This window comes from Balaenoptera borealis, assembly GCF_965194805.1.
Source record: "Balaenoptera borealis genome assembly, chromosome: 19".
Lineage (NCBI taxonomy): Eukaryota > Metazoa > Chordata > Mammalia > Artiodactyla > Balaenopteridae > Balaenoptera > Balaenoptera borealis.
Genome location: NC_138878.1, coordinates 11,824,706 through 11,833,275, shown reverse-complemented (window position 1 = coordinate 11,833,275; position 8,570 = coordinate 11,824,706). Strand labels below are relative to the sequence as shown.

At 40.5% G+C, this 8,570-nt stretch overlaps 1 long non-coding RNA gene across 1 annotated transcript; it reads left to right on the top strand.

The window, feature by feature from the left end:
* The first annotated feature begins 1,951 nt into the window (after positions 1-1,951).
* On the top strand, positions 1,952-8,152 carry LOC309616172. Its single transcript, XR_014237330.1, has 2 exons — positions 1,952-2,052; positions 5,283-8,152. It is a non-coding gene; the product is annotated as an uncharacterized lncRNA (long non-coding RNA).
* Positions 8,153-8,570: the final 418 nt, after the last annotated feature.

Here is an 8,570-nt window from a genome sequence, read left to right as displayed (position 1 = left end):
GGTGGGGAGAGCTCAAAAATAGGAATGGCTGTGGCCGCCAAAATCAACTACACACTTGAGTAAGTAAGGCACTGACTTTGTCCTTAAGAAGCTCTCAGTCTTGGGCTTCCCTGGTGGCGCAGTGGTTAAGAATCCGCCTGCCAATGCAGGGTACACGGGTTCAAGCCCTGGTCCGGGAAGATCCCACATGCCGCGGAGCAACAAAGCCCGTGCGCCACAACTACTGAGCCTGCGCTCTAGAGCCCGTGAGCCATAACTACTGAACCCGTGAGCCACAACTACTGAACCTGTGTGCCACAACTACTGAAGCCCGCATGCCTAGAGCCCATGCTCCACAACAGGAGAAGCCACTGCAATGAGAAGCCCGCGCACCACAATGAAGAGCAGCCCCCATCGCCACAACTAGAGAAAGCCCGTGCGCAGCAACGAAGACTTAACGCAGCCAAAAATAAATTAATTAATAAATTAAAAAAAAAAAAGAAGCTCTCAGTCTTGAAGGAGAGACACACAATAGATAGATGAAACCCAACACAGAATAATAAACACAATACCAGGGACATGATCAAGAAAAAGTACAGTGCCAGGCTCTGAGCACAAACTCTGCAGGCAGATGGTTAAATCTTGGTTCTGCTAGGTGTAAGCTGCATGACCTTGAAAAGGTGTTTAACCTCTTGTTGCCTCCTCACTTGCAAAGAAAAGTTAATATTACTAATCTCTTCAGAGGACTGCTATTAAATAAAGTATGCAAAGCAATTAGCATAGTGCCTGGTACACAGTAACACTTCAATAAATGTTAGCAATGATTATTACTATAAAGGGCCATAGGAGCTCTACCAGAATTGGCAAAAAGCCCATCGTTCACTCACACAAAACTCCAACCTATGGGCTCTATCTACTCACATCTTCCCAGAAAATAGATTCGTTTTCATTTTGTCTTTGGAAGCAGATAAGTGACTCTGCCTAAAACAGGAACATAAATTACAAACATATCTTCCAATCTTTTCCCCAGTCCCTCATTTAATATACAGAAAAATGGGCTGGGTTGGGAGGAGACAGGGAATAATATTTGCATCAGATTCTCAGAAGGTTTAGCAACTTCAGAGACAAAGTTGGGGCCTCCACCCTAGAAGAAAGCTGTGCAGAAGGAGATTTTAATAATCATTGTGTTGGCAGAGGAATTGGAATTGCGTATACATACCCGAATATGGATGTCCGAGGAGGCTGGCTGAAGTTTCAAAAACATTACCACTCTTCCCTGACCCTCCATCCATCATCCTGCCATTATCTAATACTCTGGGATTGTGTAAGAGAAGACTGTTTCTCTTGATGGTTCCACAGACTTATCTTTGATTTCTGTCAAGTCAGAGAATTTTTTCACATCTTGGTTTCATTCTCCAAAGCAGTGCTGTCCACTAGAGCTTTCTGTAAGGACGGAAATGTTCTATATCTGTCCAATATGTGGCCACTAGTTGGTGATCACTTGAACTATGGCTAGTGTGACTGAGACACTGAATTTTTAATTTTAATTAATTTAAGTGGAAATAGTCACATGTGGCTAATAGTTACCATGTGTGATGGTTAATTCCATGTGTCAACTTGACTTGGCTAAGCGATGCCCAGAGAACTGGTAAAATATTATTTCTGGGTGTGTCTTGTAAGAGTGTTTCTGGAAGAGATTAGCATTCGAAACAGCACATTACTCAATCAAAAGATTAATCAGGGTAATCAAAAGATCACCCTTACCAGTGTGACTAGCAAATAGAACAAAAAGGCAGAGAAAGGGTGAATCACAGCACTGCCTTTAGGGCTTTAGAGCAAGACTCTGCCATCATCCACAGATAACTACTCTCCTTTAGAAAAACAGCTCTTAGCTGCTGCTGGGCCTTAGTAGAGACTGAACACTTGACCGTGGGCCACCAAGTTACCACGTGACCTGAGCTGCCCATCATGAACTGGGTGTTATCTGACCCACCAAGCCATAATGTTGGGTGTGCATCATCAAATGGAAGTGGTATATACATGATCTGGCCCAAGCAGGCCCTGAAGGCACAAGTAAGTTACATGATGCAGTGGCCCAAATGCCTGTGGTCCCCACCCCTGCTACTCTGTCTTGTCTCTCCCAGGCTGTGCTTATGGCTTCATGGGCAGTTCCCTATCATCAACTGACAGAGGAAGTAATGACTCAGATCTGGCTTACAGACAGTTCTGTAGATATGTAGGTACCACCCACAAGTGGACAGCTGCTGTGTAGTTTAAAAGAAGAAAGCATTTTCCTACACAGCAAAGACTCTTTTTTTAAAAAATTTATTCTTTTTGGAAGGATTTCTAGCTAGAACTAGCAGAATCTAACAGGATTGACCCATATTACTCCTTACAGGAGTGTTTTGCTTCCATGTGGAGAAGTAATAGTTCAGGATTTGTCCTTAACTGCATTCAATGATTATCATTTCATTTATTTTATGGCTTCTCATGATAGATTTATTTAAATCTTCTTGCATTTAGGTAAAGTATTGACTTTAAAAGTACTGGAAAGTTAAAAAGAGTTATAAAGACTTAGAGAAAGAATTATGAAGGCTTATTCTATCCAAGAAAGTAAACCTTGAATAACTGTCATCATTTTCCGAAGGTGGCAAGAGTCACTTTCACCGTATCAATACCAACTGCTTATCTGCACAACCAGCGATCTTGGCTACAGTTCTAGCTTTTGAAAGCTTTTCCTTGTTTCACACGTCCTCGGTCATTAATTTCTCCTTCTAAGAGCTGGTCAGGCTACAGTCAAACAGGTCATTCACCTTCTGTGGAGTTCAGGGCTGTTTTGCTCTTTTGTCCCTGCTTCAGTGACCTCACCCTGTATTTTCTGGGTCAGGGGAAAAACTTGCAACAATGCTTGTAATTTTACTTATTTTTTTAAAAATATATTTGCCTTAATGTAATACAAATTAATTATCTTACAGTTCTGGAGGTCAGAAGTCCAAGAATGGGTCTTGGGGGCTAAAAATCAATGTTTAGGCAGAGCCGTATTTATTCTGCAGACTCTAGGGGAGAATCTGTTTCCTTGCCTTCTCCATCTTCTAGATTCTGCCCACGTTTCTTGGCTTGTGGCCCCTTCCTCCATCTGCAAAGCACATCACTTCAGCATCTGATTCCCTCTTCACATCTCTTCTCTGTTCTGACCTCCCTAAGGACTCTTATGATTACATTGGGCCCAACTGGTTAATCCAGGATAATCTCTCTATCTCAAGATCCTTGATTTAATAACATCTGCAAAGTTTCTTTTACCATGTACTGTAGACTGAATGTCCATGTCCCCCCCAAATTCATAGGCTGAAACCTAATCCCCAGTGGCATGGTACTAGGAGGTGGGAGTTTGCAAGGTGATTAGGTGATAAAGGTGGAGCCCTCATGAATGGGATTAGTGCCCTTATAAAAGAGACTCCAGAGAGCTCCCTAACCCCTTCCCGTCTGTGAGGACACAGCAAGAAGACTGTTACCTGTGAATCAGGAAGTGAGTTCTCACCAGACACTGAATCTGCCAGTGAGAAATAAATGTCTGTTGTTTATTGGCTACTCAAGTCTATGGAATTTTGTTATAGTGGCCCAAACAGACTAAGATACCATGTAAGATAACAAATTCACAAGTTCCTGGGATTAGGATGTGTATATCTTTGGGGAGGGGGCCATAATTCAGCCTAACACAGTGAGATTTTATACTGTAAGCTGCCTACAATAATACTTCTACAAACGAATAGAAAACAGAATTTTAGTTCTGGTCTAGATTTTATTAGTTTGCTCTTGTTGCCCAACTTGGCATTCAAGTAGCCAGAGCTAACCAGCCATGGGGACCTCTGAGAGTTTTCAAAATCCCTCCAGTGTTGAGATGCATAACTATCACTTGATAAGGCTAAGAGACATGGGGTGTTTATGACCTCTCCACTCTATGAGCTAGCCAAGACATGGCTGCTTTAATCCTTTGGGATATTTCCAACTATACTCTCAACATCACACAATGCTCCTAGTGACAAAGTCTTAAAAAAAGAACAGAGTCCATGAGGAAAAGGAAGCTATTACAATCAGCAAGATAAACAAAAGCACTGGAGTTCCTTGGTGGCTCAGTGGTTAAGAATCTACCTGCCAATGCAGGGGACATGGGTACAAGCCCTGGTCCGGGAAGATCCCACATGCCGTGGAGGAACTAAGCCCGTGCACCACAACTACTGAGCCTGAGCTCTAGAGCCTGCGAGCCACAACTACTGAGCCCGCATACCACAACTACTGAAGCCCGTTCGCCTAGAGCCCATGCTCTGCAACAAGAGAAGCCCACACACCGCAGGGAAAAGTAGCCCCTGCTTGCCGCAACTAGAGAAAGCCCGTGCTCAGCAATGAAGACCCAACGTAGCCAAAAATAAATAAATAAAAAAAATTTTAAAGCCCTTTTTTTTTTTTTTTTAAATTTTATTTATTTATTTATTTTTTTATTTATTTTTTTGGCTGTGTTGGGTCCTCGTCTCTGTGCGAGGGCCCTCCCCAGTTGCGGCGAGCGGGGGCCACCCTTCATCGCGGTGCGCGGGCCTCTCACCGTCGCGGCCTCTCTTGTTGCGGAGCACAGGCTCCAGATGCGCAGGCTCAGCAGTTGTGGCTCACGGGCTCAGTTGCTCCGCGGCATGTGGGATCCCCCCAGACCAGGGCTCGAACCCGTGTCCCATGCATTGGCAGGCAGACTCTCAACCACTGCGCCACCAGGGAAGCCCCCAAAGCCCTTTTTTATAGTCACCCCATGAAAATAATAAATGCCCCAAGCTAGAATGTCATAATGTAGATTCTATCTTCCATTCTGCTTTTAAAGAAGTATATCAAATTTTTTAAGCTAATATAGAATTAGGCAAGTACATAAAAAATTTTTTTTACACTTAGGAGTTTCCAGAGTAGATTGTTATTTCAAATGCAATAGAAACTGCAAATGACTCTGTAAAACAAGGACAAACCAACAACAGAAATGGGCTAGGTGAGCTGAGAGACAGTAGTAATCTCCATCTTTAGATTGGAAATTTGTTGCTTAATAGTAAAAGGAATAATACAGTTTACTTTAAACAATATCTTTACCTGAAAGCCTCAAAGCCCACTCCAACAAGTCAGTGGATATCAGCATTTTATATAACTGAGTGAATAATGACTAAAAAAAAGAGATTTTTGTGTTCAAGATATGCAGATGTCACAATCAATTTGTTGCACCATGGTATCTTTGCAAACGAGCTCATTTATTTTCACTGATCTCTTACCCTTAGATATGAAGAAATGGAAGAATAAAAGGTCAGATGGGAGGTAGATAGGACATCTACCTGAGACAATTAAGACGAACACCCAACAACAGCATCCAGGTCACATAGTGCCTACCTCTGACCTAGTAATGATGGGAAAGTAGTCCTGAATTATAGTCCTGGCTTCTTAGCTGAAAACTTGTCATGAGGAACACCTGCTTAATTTCTCAGTGGCTATTTCTTTACCTGAAAAATATCAATAAGAATAAGAAACTTGACAGGGACAGTTCCACATTTCATCTGGAGTTCTAAGGTTGATTTGTCAACAAACAACTGTGCAATGGGGGCTGATGGGTAGGTACAGAAGCAAAACAGAGAGAGTGCAGAATCCAGTGAGCTCTTAACAGGCAGCAGGAAGATTGGCTACAACTCATGCTGGGAGGACGAGAAGAGGTGCCGAATTTCATCTACCTACATCAGAAAGTAAAGATAGGTAAGGATGAAGTTTGAAAGACAACCAGAATGTATGATGCTCTGAATTGAGAAATTTATAATTAACTCCAGTTCAAAGATGTGGACTCGAGAGCCAGATACGGAAAGGCCTGGGCTTGTCTATATGGGGTTTGGTGGATCCAAGTTCCCACGTTCTGCCTGCCCTTTCTGGCGTGTTGCCTTGAAACACTCTCAGGTGCGGTAGGACGCTAGCGATGCTTACTCAGCTCCCCTTAAGTGGATGAGTTTGCAATCCTAAAAAGGCATAAATAATAAACATATAGATGGTGAGGAAATAAAGTTTTGATATATACTGTGTAAAACCAGGTGTGAAAAGCTGTATAATCATTGTGCCTCTTTTTATAGGCTTTATTCAGTTTTCAGTGGTTTGAAACATTTCAGATAATCTGATATACTAGAGAATTTAACATCTAATTTTAATTGTAATCCTTAGGAAGATTTAACTAATTCAGTGTGCTGTCAACATTTCAATGCTGAAGAATTCTGATTTTCGAAATGTATATGTTTGATTTTTAACATATAGAAATGTTTTAGAAATTTAACCTTACTTTACTGAATGTATATTTTGATTTGCTGGATTTGTAAGCGTTATCTAAATCCTTAGCAAGATTTCACTGTTAGATTTGTAAGGCTCTCTCTTAGGTGCTTGCAAAATTCTGACTTAAGGAAAGAGCTTAACTTTCCTATCAATACATAAACTGTACAGAAGAGTAAGTTCTTTATAGAAGAATACTAGCTAATGAACGCAGAAGGAATGATAGACCTGGAATAGCATCATTCTGCAAGCCCTAATAAAGTAATGATTCTGGGCAATGATCATCACCTGCCAAAGTCATCAGGTAAGAAGCTGAAGGGTTGTATTAACAATGGATGCATCCAGCTGACAAAACGTGAACCCTTGCATCATTTTTCACATCACAAAAAGAGAAACAACCAGACCATATGTGTCTCCTGATAGAAGTACACGACACTAAATTGAATGTATTCTTGCCCAAAACCCAAGCCTGAATGTGATAACTCTCTAGATTACGGTTGTCAAATTTAGCAAATAAAAATACAAGATGACCAAATATTGCACTACTGAGCACTCTTACACTAAAAAATATTCATTGTTTAGTTAAAATTCAAATTTAATTGGGTGTCCTGTATTTTATCTGGAAACCCTACTCTAAATCTAACTACCAGTTCACAGGAAATAGAATGAATACAATCAACAAAATCTAGAATGTAGAAAACTCTCCAGGACACATGTCCTTCTACAAATAATTTGCAAAGAAACAATAGTTTACTTGCTAACTGGAAGAAAAAAACAGTTTATTCTTTGACAGAAAAATTGCAAGGATGAAAAAGGGAGGAAACCTACAGATCCTTTGGATTAAAAGAGACTTGATAGACATGGCAATAAATTTAAAGTGTGGACTTTGGATCCTGATTGGAATAAACATTTGTGACACAATTTAGGAAATATGAAAACTAACTGAATATTTAGGAATCAGTGTTAAAAGTTTTAAGTAGCATGGTTGGATTTCACAAGAGAATTTTTATCTTTTAAAGATACATATTGAAGTGTTATTGATGAAATGATATGATGTCTGAGACTGGCTACAAAACAATCCCGTGGCAAGTTGGGAGGGGTAGGGTGTCAGGAATAGAGATAAAAATGGGATAGGCAGGTATTGACAATTGTGAAAGCTGGTGAGACGTATGTGAGAGTTCATTATACTATTTTACCTTTGTAAATATTTGAAAATTTTTTAAAGTTTTTTTAAAAAATTAATTTACTTATTAATTAATTTATTTTTGGCTGCATTGTGTCTTCATTGCTGTGCATGGGCTTTCTCTAGTTGTGGTGCACGGGCTTCTCACTGAGGTGGCTTCTCTTTGTTGTGGAGCACAGGCTCCAGGCACGCGGGCTTCAGTAGTTGTGCCTCGTGGGCTCTAGAGCGCAGGCTCAGTAGTTGTGGCACATGGGCTTAGTTGCTCTGCGGCATGTGGGATCTTCCTGGACCAGGGCTTGAACCCGTGTCCCCTGCATTGGCAGGCGGACTCCCAACCACTGCACCATCAGGGAAGTCCCTAAAAACTTTTTTTAAAGGGAGGTGTTTAAGAAAAACTGAGGGGTAAACATGTAACTTAAATAGAACATTAATTATGACCCGAAACAAATTTGCATGCCTTCATAATAATTGAAAGGAATGATAAATTTAAGTTATGTTTTAGTAAAAATAAATATGCTATTTTTTTTCCCCTTGGGGGCTCCCAGGAATGGAACTGAAATGTACACAGAAAGGACCAGTTTAAAGATGGGGAACTACATAAAAAGGAACGAAATTGGGTCATTTGTAGAGATGTGGATGGACCTAGAGACTGTCATACAGAGTGAAGTAAGTCAGAAAGAGAAAACAAATATCGTATATTAACGCATGTATGCGGAATCTAGAAAAATGGTACAGATGAACTGGCTTGCAAGGCAGAAATAGAGACACAGATGCAGAGAACAAACGTATGGACACCAAGGGGGAAAAATGGGGTTGGGGGTGGTGGGATGAATTGGGAGATTGGGATTGACATATATACACTAATATGTATAAAATAGATAACTAATAAGAAGCTGCTATTTAAAAAAATAAAATAAAATTCAAAAAAATATATGAACTGGAAAAAAAATAAAGATGGGGAACTAAGTGGAAGAAGCATTATGGAAACAGAAAAATGTATGTCCCACATTCTTTCATTTCACAATGGCTAGAAAATACGACTGAAGTCAGAAGCCTCCACATAAAATTAGAACTTAGTGAGAAA